Genomic DNA, 18,742 nt, shown 5'->3' on the forward strand with positions numbered 1-18,742 from the left:
AGTGTGCTGCAACAAATGAGGGTAGATAAACAAAATAATTTTTTTGTAGTGATAATAGATAATTGTTTCAAACCAACTCAAAAGGAACATAACTATGTGTTACCACAAGAATGAATAAAAATGCACTTCTTCTTATAATGCATTAAGAAGGCATTTAAGAAATTGAAAATTTTGTCGTAGGTAATTGTTTTAGATCTAATAGATTTATTTATTTTGACATGACTATCCAATTTAATTTAGTGAAATCCTTTATTCACATTCTTTTATTTTATTACCAAGAAACTTACGAGGTTAGGTGTTCTTTTCTTAATTCACCATTATATTTTAAAGCTTGCTTTATACAATGTATTTACTATATATCATTTTTCTTTTTAATCAAACTTCTTTATTTTTGAATTCTTACTTTTCTTTTTTCTTTTCAAGTTTCCAAAAATCTGTTGGATAAAAATAGTTGAGAAAATGTTCTTGATCTATTAGCTACTTGAGGCCAATCCGTACAGTTCGTGCATTGACCTTTTATCATCTTTAACGCTCTTCACAAGTTTAGCACTGAATTCGTCATTTTAAGCAGGAAAAAACAACAAAGAAGAGTTTCAAGAACAAGTAAATCTTAGATTTTTGACAAAAAAAAATGCAAGGATATCATCATAAAGAAGGAACATATACTTCCTCTCAAAGATATGCAGGTAACGAATGAGAGAACAAGTGTTGTATAGTGAATTTTATAGGAGTTGAAGAGAAATCACATGTGTAGTATATAAGGAAAGAATATTACAATATTTAATGATGAATATGTATAGTATCCGTTATACTTTTTCTCACCGCAAGTTCGTTCATTTGAGTTTCATAATTATAGTCCATCTTTGATGGAGAGAAACACAAGAGTCTTTGAGTACAAGGAGGTTCCTGGGGATACTATTGCCAAAAGAATGCATGTTTGTGTAGTATGAGCCCCTACAGCAAGTAGGTCATTTTTAGATAAATACATCTTCAATTTTTGTAGTTACTGTGAGAAGGCAGTGCCTTAGCAATTTTGATCAATCTAGCTTTGTTTTGTAATTATTATTTTGGTGATTAATGAAATGCCTAATTATCAAAAAAAAAAAAAAAAAAAAAGGGGGGACGGGCATTATTTGAACTTCAAAAAAAGAAATTAAAGTAATGATAGAGGAATTTTGTTTTTTGGTGAATATGTATGATAACGGACTTCAACATAATTTCTGTGTACAAACACATAAATAATATTACTAAAGTTAATCAATATATCTTATCTAAGTAATTTGTGTTTTGTTTCTTTGCTGCAGTTAGAAGAATGTAGGTTCAATTTTTTCTAATTAATTAGCTTAAAAATATTTATTTTCTATTCAATGGAATATAATTTTTTTCCTGCTTTTCTATGTCAAGAAATATGTGATAAACATATTGGTTAATTCTAAGGAGATCTAATAAAGCTTATATATAGGGGAAAGTGATATTTAACTAGCGATAAATAATTAAAAATCACATGACAATTTTTGGACAATATTGATGAACACGATAATAAAACGAGTGTAGTTTATTTTTGAATTAAATGTGTTTTTACCCAAAATTTAATTTGAAATATAAACTTTCTAAATAGAACATATTGTATTTTTTGTTAAATTGAAAGATAAAAAATTATTTCTACTATAAAGTGGAATTAAGTTAGGAATAATAATTTGGAAAGCCTTATATATTTGTATATATCCTTTTCAAAGAATATGAATATGAATATGAATTGGAACGGGTAATTAATCAAAATGCAATTATCTCCAGAATAAAAAGGTTGATATGCTTAATACCTTTAGTTTGATCGGTATCTGTCCTAATTCAACCCTAATTAAAAATAATATTTCTGAAAAAAAGTAGCTAAAAAACTAGATTTCACACTTATCTTTTGAGCTTAAAAGCCGGATCACTTTAAAAAAAAAAATGTGCCCATCCATGGTGGATGAGCTTAGGAGGAATATTACTTGACCAAGCCAAAAAAAAAAAAAGGAGAACTAGAAATTGACTTATCAAGATGAAATAAATGATCTCCATAAAATTTTATTTTAAATATTGAAGTGCTTAGAGGCATATTTAGAATAAATTTGAGTACTAATTTATCACAATTAATTTCATTTGACATCGATCGCGCATCGCACGGGTACGAATACTAGTTTAAAAAAAAAGGTCGGCTTTCCCCAAATATATATGGAATTGGATTTCTTTTCTTGTTGAAAAAAAAAAGGGATTTAACTTGTGCTAGTTTTTTCATTTTCTTTAGACACTTCAATTTCGGGAACATCTAATTAGTTTTTCAATTAATTTGAAAGGATGGGCAAAAATTAAAGACCACTATTTTGAGGGACAAAAATTAAAGACCAGTGCTTTTGAAGTGTACTCCGCACAAAAAATTGAAGAGTCTTTTAGTATTGGATTGGGTCATATGGGCTTGGCTTGGGGTGATTTTAGGGGGTCATTTGCACCTTTGTCCTATTTTGTGTTGGTTTTTAACTTTTTTAGCCTCATAATAAATAATTTTTTTTGCGAGGCATAAGTTTATATTATTGTATCATAATATACCGCAAGTTAGGCCCCATGTTTCTTAAAGAACTTATGCCCCGAGGCTTAAGGTTTGATTTTGAAAGGGACAAAAATTAAAGACCATCCCATTTGTAAGGACAAACCGTGCAATTAAAAGCAATTTTGGTGGGGAAAGTTCACAAATAGTCGTTTTTAAGACCCCCTCCCCATTTAAAAATTACCTAAATTTTTTTTTAAAAAAAAAAGGCTTAGCAAATTCTGGCTTGCAAGACTGAAGTTCAAAATCAAGGATTTAAAGATTCAAACTTCAGAATGTATGGATATGAAGTTAGCTTTTGGCAGAGCCCAACTTTAAACTCGTAAGCCTGAACTTGAACTTAGATTTTTTAATTTTTACACCTTCGTATATGAGTGAAGCTTTGGCAGAGCCTGACTTTAGATCCGAAGCTAAGAAGCAGCATGTTCATTCTAAAGTATTTCAAAGGCAACTAACTTTAAATAGTTTTTAAATTGAATGTACAAATACAGAGCTATAAGAGATTCTATATGCAAATTCCTACTATTTCAATTGATTCCTAGGATAAAATAAAAGAAAGAGACACTCTCTTCTACACCCTTAAATTTAGTTTAAAAATTAAATCCCTCTCAAGTTTCATGAATATAACTGCATCCGAAGCTAGATTTTACTATGTCATTTAAGCTATATGTTTTCAAATTGCATTTTAGAACATCAGAGGACAGTTTTTAGCAAATAGTTCCTCGTGGCAGCAGGACAACACTTGAAACGAACAACATAATTATTCACCTATTCGACAAAATGAATCGTTATTGATTTATATATTTAATTTCTAAGTGCGATTTAAGTTAACATTTTCCAGACAAATTACATATGAGTTAAACTTAGAACATATATAAATCACATTTCATATGACTTTACTATTTCATGTACTATAATTTTAATGGATCTCCTATGTTTAATGTTAGAGACAAAAGAATAGTACCCTCTGATATAGGGAGTTGTCAACGTCCTTCAAATGGGATGCATGTTAATGCACGTGACTTGTGGAGCCAAAGCCTTATCCATTTTCATGGTAATAAATACTGACAAAACCCTTCAGACAGCTTTCAACATTCTTTACTCTATTATCAACACAATTATCATCCTCAACATTTGGTTTGAAATACCAGACAAATTAATCTCCATATATAAAAGTCTATATTGCATGAGTATAACTAAGTATAATGTTGAATTTTTCAATATAAAATCCACATCACTAATATTATACAACATAAATAAATAAAATTTAAGCATGAAAGATCTCCAGTAAATAACAAAAACCGGTGTATGTCATTCCTTAAAATTATCTGCCATTACAGTCATAGTTCAAGATGAAGATCCTCAGTTTCCAGTTTTCACCAGCAATGAAGAGCTCCAGCCACTCAATATTCATACCAATCAAATCAAACACGTCTCCACCGACGTACCATGGATGCTTATACACTTGAATTTTTCTCACAGTATAGCGTAAGAGACTTGAATTTAGGCAATGAACCTTCATGGAAAGTCCAGCTTTCACAATCCCAAACAGAATTAGTCTTCTTGACCGTCCAAATCTGCACGAAAGAACCAGTTTAGATATGAAATGCAGAAAGGAGGCATGTGGCATTCAATCAGCAAGTTCCAGCTCAATGAGGTAAAGTTCAAAATTGGAATCTCCGATAGCAACAAAAATCGCATAATTAAGTAACGCTGTTTTTTTCTACTCATGCATCGACACATTGCATTCTGCGGTCCCATCTATAAGGATATCTTTATCCGTACAATTAATACTGAAAGTAAGTAGCAGCACTAACAGCCAAAAATGATTAAAGCTTCAATTAAGACGACTGACTCAATTTAAGCCAGACCATAGATGGATAAATCTAATTAAACACCCCTATAAATCTCATCTCATTTAGGTTTTTTAAGGCATACAATCCACCTTATCCTCAAACACTACTACAACAGTTCTACCTAGCATTCCTTCCCCCTTTCTTTCAACTACAGTCTTTCCCAAAATCTACAAAAGAAGATGGCAAATGCTCGTATTGCTAGGTTCGTTACAGAGGTAGCACCACCACAATTTGTAAATGTCATGAGAAACCGAGCCTCAAAGATGCTGGAAACTATCAAAGAGGAGGAGAGAGAAGCTGGCATAAGCGAAGCACTCTCTCTGAAGAATTCTTTGCCTTCATCGTCTTCATCTCTGAAGAGTTCTTTGCCTTCATCATCTTCATCAGCTTATTCTGCTTCATCTTCAAATGCAAAAAGTTCTAAATATTTTCTCAAAGAAGTTCAGAGGTCTTTTTCTGTATTTGGCAACTAAAGTATCTACTTAGGCTTGCTGACAGTACTTTCAAGTTTTCCATTTCTTGACCAGTCTACTGATTCCTTATTATTTTCCTTCAGCAAATTTTCTCTCTTAGTAAAAAAGTCCGTGTAGCTTTGCTGGGACTAGATAAGTATTGACTGTATGTAACCTCTATGAGAAGAATAAAATTCCTCCATCGAACTATCAGTAAACTTCTGTTTCTGCTATTTGTAAATATTACAAAAGTTATTTCAGTTTTGATATGAATTGTTATGTACAGTTCTTTTTTCTGTTTCTTTTATACATAAACAATAGGAGTATATTTTATTCCACAAACAAGAACTACGGAAGAGCTATACAAGCATACAATAACACACTATCAAGCAGTGAATTCAAATACATCTAATTACAGCAGAATTCGAGAATGTAGTAACATTCATACTAAATCAAACAATTGAGCAACTTTACCTTGAAAAAACATATTGCTCCCCTTTCCTAAAATATAAGAAATACTAACTGATCTTGTGCCCAACGCTTGTTCCTTTTGTTCTAGGATGGTGCTTTCCTCCAGACCACAAGCAACATTAATTCTTAATGTGCAAGTCTACTCTCCGACCTCAGCATCCTCACCCCCACCCAACACAAACCCCCACCCACCAAAAAAAAAAAAAAAGAAACAAGAAACCTCCATGTCTACCCCTTTTGAGGCTTATTCTCCCTTCCATAAAAAGTTCCCTCATTCCTCCCACCTCCGTTTCCTTGCAACTGGGAATTCACCCTCCTCCGATATTTAACTTAAATAATATAGTATTAAAGTAAATTAACAAAAAACGATACAAGTTTTAAATAATTTAGTACGTAGATTAAGCGAATGTAGGCAAAACATTTTAAGAATTATTTAATCTTCAAAGTTCTGACGGACAAAAAGCTGACTGCTGATGGCGTTTGTGAAAATTACCATGCATAAACGTACCCTGCCGTAACATTTTACCAAGCGGCTAAATTTTTCTAAAGACAGTGGAGTGTCGCTTCTTTTAGCGACGTTACAAAGCTTAACGTAATCCTGAGTTACATTTATTACCTGACTCATGTCTTGTTTCATTTATTGTTAGATCACACAAGGTTTAAATTTTACCCATCCTCGCTATTGATCTGTACTTCCACTCGTTCTTACCTTTCTTCCTCACCTGTCGACTGAAAGAAGAAAACACAGTTTACAGAATCACAAAGCTTTCTCCTCCAAAACTAGCAGCAGAAGCTATAATCAGATTATTTTCCTTGTTTACCAAAAAACTTATATATTTTCAACAAAATTGGTATTCGTATAATTGTTTATCATTATTTGGAGAAGAATGAAAAGCCAGAAGCCCTGGATTTTGTCAAAAATAACACGAAAAAGGCTAATTAAACTCTTAAACGTTTCCACACCCCTCTTCAACATCTCTGTCGGTACTGCTACTGCGCTGTGAAATGTTTCAGCAATGACATTTCGAAACCCTAGAAAAATGTAATGTACATCTCTAAAAGCAGAACACCTACAAATAGTAAATAAAACTTCGAAATTAGGTTTGTAAAGAGAAGAAATGAAGAAATAAAGAAGAATAGAAGGATTTACGGAGGCTAAAATTCTACAAGCCAACATGAAGATGGGATAGGTGAGGAAGAAATTAAACATGACAATGTAAGGAGAGTGATGGGGCAAAGTAATGGTGAAAGTGGGACCAGCCTGACCAAATGTCAACAATAGGAATCTATTTGCTATTTTCTGCATGGCATCGTTTACTAAATGGGCCATAGTAAAAGCCAGAGAAGCTCAAGTTGAACTGTATAATTAAGGTTAAAATGCCATCAACTAAAGGTTCTTCATACAAACAAGTTAAGACATGGGTGTTGACATTGTGTTAACATGGTGATCAGTAATATCTGATGAAAAATAGTTTTTACAAATATTCAGCCTGAATAAGAGTCTTCAGCAGATAACACACATAGAGGGATAAAGAGATGCTTAATCAAGTTACCAACTTCAATTCTAGAAAGAAATAAATGCATCTCTAGTGTAGCCCTTTATTGCATGCACACAACCAATCAAAATAATTTTGCATAACCGAACTACTAATTGCAGGAAAGGAATGTGGCATTCAATAAGCAGTTTCCAACCCAACAAGGAAAAGCTCAAAATTGGAACCTTTCGGTAACAACAACTACCGCTTTTTTAAGTTACGTTGTTTTTTCTACTCATGCATATACACGTTGCATTCTGTGGCTCCACAGATGAGGATATCTCATAAAGAGTATGACTGCGATGAGGAACATCTTTATCTGTTCAATCAATACTAAAAGTAAGTGGCGGCACTAACAGCTAAAAATGATTAAAACCTAGATTAAGACGACTGACTCAATTTAAGCCAGACCACAGAAGGATAATCTAATTAAACACCCCTATAAATCTCATCCCACTTGTGTTTTTAAAGGCATACAATCCACCTTCTCAAACACTACTTCTACAGTTTCTACCTAGCATCTTGCTCCTTTCCCTCAACCACAGTCTCTACTAAAACCTACTAAAGAAGATGGCAAATGCTCGTATTGCTTGGTTTGTTACAGAGGTAGCACCACCACGGTTTGTAAATGTCATGAGAAACCTGATAAATGATGTAAATATGTAGTCATAGAATATTTTGTAAATCTTCTAATTTAGGTTAGTATATTTTGTATCCTAATAGGACATTGTAACTATGGTATATTTACCAATTCCATCAATGAGAATAATCACGGAATTAATCTCTTTCATGGTATCAGATATTAGGGTTTTCTTTCCTCCTCTTCCGCTACCCTAATTTTTTTTCCGTCGTCCCCTTCCTCCTTTTTTTTCTCCTTTTCCGTCCACCTTCTTGCTCTTCTTCAATGGCAGGCACCAAGTTTCATCCTGCTATGGCTGTCTCCAACATCAAGAATCACATTCCTATCGTTCTTGAGATGGAAACGGATCATTATTAGGCTTGGGCCGAATTATTCAAGCTTCATGCCCGGTCTCACCGTGTCCTTTCCCATATTCTCCCGACCGGAAAAGAGAAAGCTCCTTCCACCAACGAAGAAAAGGAGTTGTGGTCCACCTTGGATGCCATGGTACTTCAATGGGTGTATGCAACCATCTCCACGGACTTATTGCATACGATCATCGAAGAAGATCTATCGGCGAAGGAGGCTTGAGATCGCCTCCGTAATCTTTTTCAAGACAACAAAAACTCCCGTGTCGTTGCATTGGAACATGATTTCTCTCATGTCAAGTTGCGGGATTTTCCAAATGCTGCGGCGTATTGTCAACGACTCAAGACCTTGGCCGATCAACTCAAGAGCGTGGGGGCTCCGGTGACCGACAACCGCCTCGTTCTTCAAATGGTGGCTGGCCTCACCGGAGCGTACAAGAATGTGGGAACCTACATCCGGCAAAGTAAGCCTCTTCCATCATTCTCCGAAGCTCGGTCAAGTCTGTGCCTTGAGGAAAAGGCGTTGGCTGAAATGCATGATGACTCGCCCTCGGCTATGGTGGCTAATTCCCAATGTGAGTTTGATGACTCCACTCCTATGGAAAATTCTGGTCGTGCTCACCATCATAGGGGCAAAAATAACCACAAAAATCGTGGCTCTAGCGGCGGGAAGAATAACGGCGGTGGCCGTGGTTCTGGCGGCGGCAGTGCACACCGTCGCCATGGTGGTCGTGACCGGCAGCAGGCCCCCATGCAGCAGCAGTGGCAGCAGTCCTCTTCACCACTACAGCAGTGGCAGCAGTCCCCTTCACCGTGGCCATGGGGGTGGATGCCGCAATGGGCTCCCCCTTGCCCGTATCCCACCCAGCAGTGGGCTCGGCCACAGCAGCAGTGGCAGCCGCAGCCACCTTCTTCTGGTGGCAGGTCGATGGCCTAACCTGGAATATTAGGCTCGCGACCACAGCAGCAGGCGTATGCAGCAGCAGGCCCAACGACGCCGTGGACTCCGACTGATATTGAATCGACCATGCACACGATGAAGTTGAGCCAACCCGATCCAAATTGGTATATGGATACCGGCGCCACATCCCATATGACATCCACAAAAGGTACTCTCTCGTCTTATTTTAATTTGAGCGATCATAATACTGGCATTGTTGTTGGTGATGGTAAGTCAATTCCAATTCGAGGTTGTGGTCGTGCTAAATTGCCTCCCCCGAACCCTCCATTGTTATTAAATAATGTCCTTCTTGCTCCAAAACTCATAAAGAATTTAATATCGGTTCATAAATTTACTACTGATAACTCTGTGAGTGTTGAATTTGATCCTTATGGGTTTTCTGTGAAGGATTTCCGGACGGGGATGGCCATCATGAGATGTAATAGTAGGGGTGCTCTTTATCCATTGTCCACCCTCAAACACCACTTCCATTCACCATCAACTTTTGCTGCCTTGTCTTCTACATGTTGGCATGATCGTTTGGGCCACCCGGGAGCTTCTATTTTGGATTTTCTTAGGCGCAATAAGAGCATTGAATGTAATAGTTCTAGTTCATCTAGTATTTGTCATTCTTGCGTTCTTGGTAAACATGTTAGGTTGCCTTTTGCTAGTTCTATTTCCGAAACTTTATTTCCATTTGACATTATTCATAGTGATTTGTGGACGTTTCCTATTTTGAGCTCTATGGGGCATCGTTATTATGTTTTATTCTTGGATGATTTTACTAATTTTTTGTGGACTTTCCCTTTGGCTAGAAAATCTGAGGTTTACTCAAAATTCATAGAGTTTAAGTCCCATATCCTTACTCAATTTGAACGTCCTATAAAAAATGTCCAATGCGATAATGGGAAAGAATATGATAATGGTCAATTCGAAAAATTTTGTGCGTCCAATGGGATGTCTTTCCATCTTTCATGTCCTCATACATCCTCTCAAAATGGGAAAGCCGAAAGAAAAATTTGTTCCATCAATAATGTCATCCGCACTCTTCTTGCTCATGCCTCCATTCCTCCATCGTTTTGGCATCATGCATTACAAATGGAAACTTATCTCCCTAATATTCTACCAAGCAAGTTGTTGGGTTACAAATCCCCTTTAGAGGTCCTTTATCAACGGAAACCATCTTATTCTCATCTCCGGGTCTTTGGGTGTTTATGTTATCCCCTCTTTCCGTCTACTAATATTCACAAGTTGCAACCTCGGTCAACTCTATGTGTCTTTTTGGGATATCCACCAAGCCATCGTGGCTACAAATGCTTTGATTTATCCTCAAATAAAATCATTATTTGTCGTCACGTGTTGTTTGATGAGACTCAATTTCCGTTCTCTAAAATCCACACTTCCACTCCCACCTCGTATAACTTCCTTGATGATGGTTTTTCACCTTATGTGATCCGTCATCTCGCCACTAGCCCCTCTTCACCGCAGCCGTGTCCCCCTCCCCCGCTGCCCAGTGGTTTTCCGCCTGCTCTAGGTCAGCTGCCCACGCCACCTTCGGCTGGGCAGCAGCGTCTCCCGTCCTCCACGCTAGACCAGCCCGCACATATGCCCAGCCAGCTTGCCAACAGCCCACCGAACTCCACCACTACTCCTCCTATCCAGCAGCCCCCTACCCAAACGCGCATGGTCACTCGTAGTCAGCGCGGGATCTTTAAGCCCAAACACCCATTTAATCTACATACGGCAGTTACCAGGTGTTATATCCCGTGTTTTCACACGTTGGAAAAATTTAGAAATAATCTTGACTTGTAAGAAATAAGGTCATAGTTGATTTTTATTTGACATCGGATTTGTGCATGAAAGACTATTGTTGTGAAAGTGTGGGATAAGGCTAAGGGTAAAATTGGAATTTTGGAAATTAGTTTCGGGAATTACAAATGTGATCTATAAGTCATTGGGCCAAAATATTGGAATGGAAATTAAGGCCCAATGCTTAAGGGGGTGGCCGGCCATGGTGAGGCCCAACCCATGGCCACTAATTAATTCTCCATGTGTTAATAATAATATGAGTCATACTCTTTAGAAGGTTCATGAAATTAAAAGAAGAGAAAACAAAAGAAACAACAGCAAAGAAACAAGAGGGAGTTTCGGCCCTAGCTTGGAAAATTACCCCCTCCAAATCTTGCCTCCAAAATTATTTTCTTGTTGGAATCCTACTAATTCAAGGTCCCTTATCAACTTGGTGTAGTTGTCTTGGAGGAAGGAGCCCTTGGTTCATCAAATTGATTATATACTCAAGTGAAGAAGATTAGGGAAAAGGGTAAGAATTCATCCCTATTTATTGTGTTATGAAGTCTTGTTTGTGTTGTAGTATGTGGGAATGAGTTGATTGTATGGAAAAATGGAAGTTTGCAAAATGGGTATGGAATATAGAATGTGGTCGTGTGTGTGTGTGTTAATGTGTAAGTGAAATGAGTTGAAATTTATGTTGTATTCTAGTTGTGTGTATGATGGAATTCATATGGAGAATGAAAGTTGAATAAATTTGGTTGAAGTTGAAATATAGGGGTTTGGCCGTGTGGTATGGTGTTGGTAGGATGCTAATGAATTAATTTTGTTTAATGTGTTAGTTGTGTTATTGTGATGCTTGCAATGTAAATGAAGATAAAATGATATAAGCTTGTATTGAAATGGAATGTAGAAGCTTATGTCGTTTTACTACGATCTTACGACATTGCGAAAATGAAGTTGTTAGGTTGCAAGTCATGATGATTATTGATGAATTTGGAAGATGAAAACATGTCATGAATATGTATGCCAAAGATTAGAAGCTTTGGATGAAATATGACTTTGGCGGAAAGTTTGTATATTATGTATATCGTGTGTATAATTTAAGGAAGCGATATGAAATGCTTCTAATCTATATTGTGATGATCTTGATTGATAATGAATGTGAAATCATTGATATTAGTTTAAAGATTTAGGTTGGGGTGAAGGTTATGTCACTTTGTTAGAATGATGGCTAGTTGAAGGATATTGTGTCTCTAATGTTTGTTGTTGATGTTGATGTTGTTGTTTGGGTTGTTGTTGATGGTTTTGAGCCGAGTTGAATTCTCTGGGGTGCTATATGTATAGGGGAAGTGTTGCCGAAATTTCGGTAGGCAAGTATGCATTAAGTTGAATTTGTGGCATCCATAACTCATAATTGGTAAATGTGACCATTTACAGATTTTCGACGAAACGAGAAGTGAGCTTGGATAGGCTTAAAAAGCTCAAAAGGTATGTAAAGCTATCCTGAGTCTTCTTTTGGCATGTCCTAGAAGTACTAGGATCGGATTAACGCCTCGGAGGATATTCTGCTCATCGGAATCCGCGTCTGAAATTGTTATATTTTCGTTCAATAGAATTGAACCCTTTTTGTATGCTTTCTTGAAAATTATGCAAACTTTCCCCAAACTTTATGAAAAGTTATAGAATGTCCGTAGAACCTTCGTAGGTGACCCCATAAGTTGAAAACGCGTAATTGGAGCCCACCGCCTTGTTTGTTCCGAGGTAGGCCCACTATTCCCGGTTTTACCCTTATTGTACTTAAGGCCTGTTTTCGAACGGTTTTGAAAGGAATGTTCTGACTGCTCTTTTAACTACTAAACAAAAACTATTTTAAATATTTCCTTAAGTCTTATGAATCGTTTTGTCACTTGGAACGACTTCAGAAAGGTTATGCTTCTGTAATTCATTATGACATCTGAAACCCACTTATTACAATCCCGTCTGACTTCATTAAATTGGTTTGTCATTGATATGCCTCATCGAGTCCTTGAAAATATTTATGATATTTTAACTGCATTTAGTTTCTCACTACTCCATTCGTGGATGCCCCAATGTTTCCCACACTGAGCCCGGGCCAGGATATGTTGTCAAGCGTGATCCTTTGCATTGTTCGCCGTGCTTCGATGTGAGGGGGCAGGTATACGCGTACATGGGTTTGTGGAGTATGCTGTGCCATGTACGCTTGTTCTGATATGATTTATTATGGCCATCTGATATGACATATTATGTTACGGGGTTATGCCCCTATTCTGATTCTTCTGTGTTGTGGCACCAGCGTCGGGAGGGTGGCCACGTTCTGTCTGCCGAGTCCCTTGGCAGGGGCCAGATTTGATATGACATATGTTTCTGTACACTCTCTGCATGTTTTGGAAATATGTATTTGATACTTTGGATTTTCTACTCACTTTTCTGTACGTTCTGTACCAGTTATGATTTTGTTTCTGTAATCCAGGCTTTACATATTCAGTACATATTTCGTACTGACCCCCTTTCTTCGGGGGCTGCGTTTTCATGCCGCGCAGGTACCGACGACAGGTTTGCTGATCCGTCCGCTTAGGATCTTATTCTGCTATTTTGGAGCGCTCTTTTATTCAGAGCCATCTTTTGGTATAGTCTGTCACCTCTATATATGTATATTCTCGTTCATGGGTACGGCGGGGCCCTGTCCAGTCATATGGTTCTGTCGGTCTATTTAGAGGTCTGTGGACATGTTTGTGGGTTGGGGTCTTTCTGTACAGTTGTGTGCTTATGTTGTGTTTGGGCGATCCCCTTTCGCCGCGGCGGCCGATCCGCATATATTTAAATGTTGCTCTGTTGGCCCTGTGTGGCCTTTGTTGGTATTTTCTGCGTGCAGGGTATATTGGGTAGTCCGTAAAACAAAGGAAACTCTGCCGAAATTTTTTTCTGGAAATTGACTAAATTTGAAATAAAGCCTTGTCGGCTTCTGCTATATGCTAGAATGCGTTTGATACAATTTGAGATAGCATTGATAGATGCGTTCGGGTGCCCAGATCGGGCACTAGTCACGGCCTACGGGGTTGGGTCGTGACAAAAGTGGTATCAGAGCGGTTTGTCCTCGGAATGTCTACAGACCGTGTCTAGTAGAGTCTTGTTTATCGGTGTGTTGTGCACCACACCTATAAATAGGAGGCTACAGGGCATTTAGGATACTACCCTTCTTTCTGTCTTAGATCGTGCGATAAAGCTGTGTTATCAGGATGATTCCTCCCTAACGAATTGTTACATTTGCAGTTATGCCTCCAAAAATGGCGACAGCGGCCCAAAAGGCCAAGGCAGCAGCTGTGGGAGAGACTAGTCGTGCCCAGAGGGGTACCAGGGCCCATGCACATATTGCTCCTGATATTTTGCCCCCGGCAGAGGGCTCTTCCACACCGCCACACGTAGAGGAGATTGGAGCAGCAGCAGCTGCAGGTCGAGGGGCGTCTCCACCGCCAGCTCCCGAGATTCCAGTACCTGAGCCTCCAACTCCACGGCCAGGGACTGAGGATCAGACTATGAGAGAGGCAGTCCAGCTATTGACCAGACTTGTGGCGGGACAGGTTCAGGGGCACGGATTGGGAGGTGACCGAGCATATAGGCGTGACAGTTCGAGAGCTCGTGAGTTCTTGACTTGTGGCCCTCCCGAGTTCTTCGGGACAAAGCCCGAGGAGGATCCTGAGGAGTTTATCAGGAAGATGCAGCGCACTTTACGGCTGATTAATGCTTCCGAGACAGAGTCAGTTGCGTTGGCCTCGTACCGGTTGTATGATGTGGCGGCTAATTGGTACGAGTCATGGGAGTTATCTAGAGGGGACGGCGCTCCCCCAGCAGCTTGGGATGATTTTTCTCAGGCTTTTCTTAGCCATTTTCTGCCTCCGGAGTTACGGCGGGCCAAGGCTGACAGATTCTTATTACTGAGACAAAGGGGCCGCAGCGTCCGAGAGTACAGTATGGAGTTCGACTCATTGGCCCGATACGCACCTGCTGTGGTATCTACTATGGCTGACAGGATGCACAGGTATATTATGGGGCTGGACCGGTATTTTGTCGACAGTTGCTTGGTATTGGCCGCTCAGCCCGATATGGATATTGCCCGGATTCAGGCGCACGCCCAGGGCATGGAGGACCGGCACAGGGGTCATCAACCCGATAGGAGTCAGGATCGGAGGCAGCCCAAGAGGGCCAGATCATCCGGGTATTCTGGAGATTTTCGGGGCAGACAGCCTCAGCAGCCGCAGCAGCCTAGCAGATATCCATCCCAGCCGGCACAGAGCGCACCTCCACAGCCTACAGGTTGCAGATTTGATGGCCCAAGTTATTCAGGAGCAGGCCAAAGCTCCAGGGCTTCAGGTTCGCGGTCAGATAGGGGTTCTGGTCAGACGAGGCCACCTAGGCCTCAGTGTTCTTATTGTGGCAGATACCATCCGGGAAAGTGCTACAGGGCCACCGGTGCATGTTTTTCTTGTGGCCGTCAGGGCCATTCTGTGAGAGATTGCCCGTATAAGGGTAGTTCGGGCGGTGCAGCGCAGCCTACCGGATCAGCCGCCGGGTCATCATCTTCATCAGTGGCTATGCGCCCTACTGGGTCGGGTACGTCAGCACCGGCGGGTCGCGGCAGAGGTCGTGGTGGAGCTTCTGGTACTAGCGGTCCTTCGAACCGCATTTATGCTTTGGCCAGCCGCCAGGACCAGGAGGCATCGCCTAATGTCGTTACAGGTACATTATTGGTTTTCTCTCGGTCTGTGTATGCATTGATTGATCCAGGTTCGACTTTGTCATATATTTCGCCTCTGGTTGCCAGTAAAATTGGTATAACGTCTGAACCTATAGAGCCGTTTGAGGTAGCCACACCGATTGGGGACTTTATTGTAGCGAAACAGGTATATAAAGACTGTTCTGTAACTGTATATGGCCCAGACACTAAGGCCGATCTGGTGGAATTAGATATGATTGAATTTGATGTTATTATGGGAATGGACTGGCTAGCTTCCTGTTATGCTAATGTTGACTGCCAAAATAAGGCAGTTCGTTTCCAGTTTCCTGGGGAGCCAGTTATAGAATGGGCAGGTAATACTGCATCGCCGAAAGGTAAGTTTATTTCATACCTTAAGGCGAAGAAAATGATCAGAAAGGGTTATATTTATCATCTGGTTCGGGTACAAGACTTGACAGCAGAAACGCCGACTCTTCAGTCAGTTCCCGTGGTTAATGAATTTCCAAATGTATTCCCAGATGAGCTTCCAGGCCTTCCTCCAGAGCGGGAGATAGATTTTACTATTGATTTGCTTCCAGATACTCAGCCGATATCTATTCCCCCGTACAGAATGGCACCGGCAGAATTGAAAGAACTTAAAGAGCAGTTGAAGGATCTGTTAGAAAAAGGCTTCATTAGACCCAGTACTTCGCCTTGGGGAGCCCCGGTATTATTTGTGCGTAAGAAAGACGGGTCGCTGCGTATGTGTATTGATTATCGACAGCTGAATAAGGTAACCATAAAGAATAAATACCCCCTCCCCAGAATTGATGATTTGTTTGATCAGTTGCAGGGCGCCAAATATTTTTCGAAGGTAGATCTTCGGTCAGGCTATCATCAGGTACGGGTACGAGAGGCCGATATTCCTAAGACAACATTCCGGACCAGATATGGGCATTATGAATTCAGAGTTATGTCATTTGGGTTAACTAATGCTCCTGCGGTATTCATGGATCTAATGAACCGGGTATTCAGGCCATTCTTGAATATGTTCGTAATTGTATTTATCGATGATATTCTGGTGTATTCTCGGTCCGAGGCAGAGCACGCAGATCACCTGAGAGCGGTATTAGGGGTACTTCGACATCAGAAATTATATGCAAAATTTTCTAAATGTGAATTCTGGCTGGCTTCAGTGGCATTCCTGGGGCATATTATTGCAGTTGATGGTGTCCGGGTGGATACACAGAAGATTGAGGCCGTGAAGAATTGGCCCAGACCCACGACGCCCACGGAGGTACGTAGTTTTCTGGGGTTAGCAGGCTATTACAGGAGATTTGTGGAAACGTTTGCTTCGATTTCAGCGCCTTTGACAAGGCTAACCCAGAAGGGAGCCAAGTTCCAGTGGATTGATGCTTGTGAACGAAGCTTCCAGATGCTGAAAGAGAAGCTGACTACAGCTCCAGTTCTGACTCTTCCCGAGGGACCAGACGGGTATGTTATTTATTGTGATGCTTCTGGTGTGGGGTTAGGCTGTGTATTGATGCAGCACGGCCGAGTTATAGCTTATGCGTCCCGACAGCTCAAAAAGCATGAAAAGAATTATCCTACCCACGATCTGGAGCTTGCAGCAGTGATTCATGCCCTGAAGATATGGAGACATTATTTATATGTCGTCCATGTTGATATCTATACAGATCATAAGAGTCTCCAGTATATTTTTAAGCAGAAAGAGCTAAATTTGCGGCAGCGGAGGTGGCTGGAGCTCCTGAAAGATTATGATGTGGATATCTTGTATCATCCGGGCAAGGCTAATGTTGTTGCAGATGCGCTCAGCCGGAAATCTATGGGCAGCTTGGCAGAGTTACAGCCAGACAAGAGAGAGATAGCCCGTGATATTCAGCAGTTGGCTAGTCTTGGGGTTCGTCTGGCCGATTCTGGAGATACACGGATTTCTGTCCGAGGGGTTTTTGAATCATCTATTAAGGAAGATATCAAGCGGTACCAATATGAAGATCCTGTTTTAGCTCGATACAGAGACACTGCCCATGAAAAGGAGAAGACTCCGTTCGAGTTTACACCTGACGGAACCTTACTATACAGAGGCAGGTTGTGTGTACCTGATATTGCAGGGCTACGGCAGCAGGTTATGGGCGAGGCACATTATGCTCGCTATTCTGTTCATCCTGGTTCTACAAAGATGTACCATGATCTTAGATGCCTATACTGGTGGGATGGTATGAAACGGGATATCGCAGAGTTCGTCGCCCAGTGTCCAAATTGTCAGCAGGTCAAAATTGAACATCAAAAACCGGGTGGACTGTTGCAGGAAATGGAAATTCCGACGTGGAAGTGGGAGATCATTAATATGGACTTCATTACAGTTTTGCCTCGCACTCCACGGAAGTATGATTCCATCTGGGTTATTGTTGATAGGCTGACAAAATCAGCCCATTTTCTCCCCGTCAGAACTACTTATTCCGCTGAGGATTATGCCAGGCTTTATATTAAAGAAATTGTGCGACTTCATGGAGTTCCTATATCTATTATCACTGACAGAGGTGCCTAGTTCACGACGAACTTCTGGAGGTCTTTTCAGGAGGGATTAGGGACTCAGCTGAGCCTGAGCACAGCTTTCCATCCTTAGAGTGACGGACAGGCTGAACGCACTATCCAGACGCTTGAAGATATGTTGCGGGCCTGTGTTATTGATTTCAGAGGTCGCTGGGAGGATCACTTGCCATTGATTGAATTTGCTTATAACAACAGTTACCATTCCAGCATCCAGATGGCTCCGTACGAGGCTTTGTATGGCAGGAAATGCAGGTCACCTATTGGCTGGTTTGATATTGGCGAGATAGAATTAATCGGCCCAGATATGATCCAGCAGGCAGTTGATAAGGTGAAACTTATCCGGGAGCGACTATTGGCAACCCAGAGTCGACAGAAATCATACGCTGATAAACGGCGTCGTCCTTTGGAATTCCAGGTTGGTGATTGGGTATTTCTAAAGGTATCGCCTATGAAAGGCGTAATGTGGTTCGGCAGAAAGGGTAAGCTTAGTCCGCGTTATATTGGGCCTTATCTGATTGTGCGGAAAATTGGAAATATCGCCTATGAGTTAGATCTGCCATCTGATTTGGAAGCGGTACATCCGGTATTCCATGTGTCTATGCTCCGCAAGTGTATTGGTGATCCCTCCAGAATATTTTCTGCGGATGACATTCAAGTGACGGAGCAGTTATCTTACGAGGAGCAGCCCGTAGCCATCTTAGACCGCCAGGTAAGGAAGCTCCGGAACAAAGATGTAGCCTCTATTAAGGTGCTGTGGTGGAACAACAACAGGGAAGAAATGACCTGGGAGGCCGAAGAGGAAATGAAGAAGAAATATCCT

The 18,742-nt window shown here is 40.3% G+C and overlaps 1 protein-coding gene across 1 annotated transcript in view; it reads right to left on the bottom strand.

The window, feature by feature from the left end:
- Positions 1–3,735: 3,735 nt before the first annotated feature.
- The window catches only part of LOC132635430 (DEAD-box ATP-dependent RNA helicase 1-like), a 36,908-nt gene continuing 21,901 nt past the window's right edge, over positions 3,736–18,742 (bottom strand). The window contains exon 11 of the transcript XR_009580513.1: positions 3,736–4,161. The gene's annotated coding sequence lies outside the window, so the exon portion shown is untranslated. The remainder of the gene's footprint in view (positions 4,162–18,742) is intronic.

This window comes from Lycium barbarum, chromosome 4, assembly GCF_019175385.1.
Source record: "Lycium barbarum isolate Lr01 chromosome 4, ASM1917538v2, whole genome shotgun sequence".
Classification (NCBI taxonomy): Eukaryota; Viridiplantae; Streptophyta; class Magnoliopsida; order Solanales; family Solanaceae; genus Lycium; species Lycium barbarum.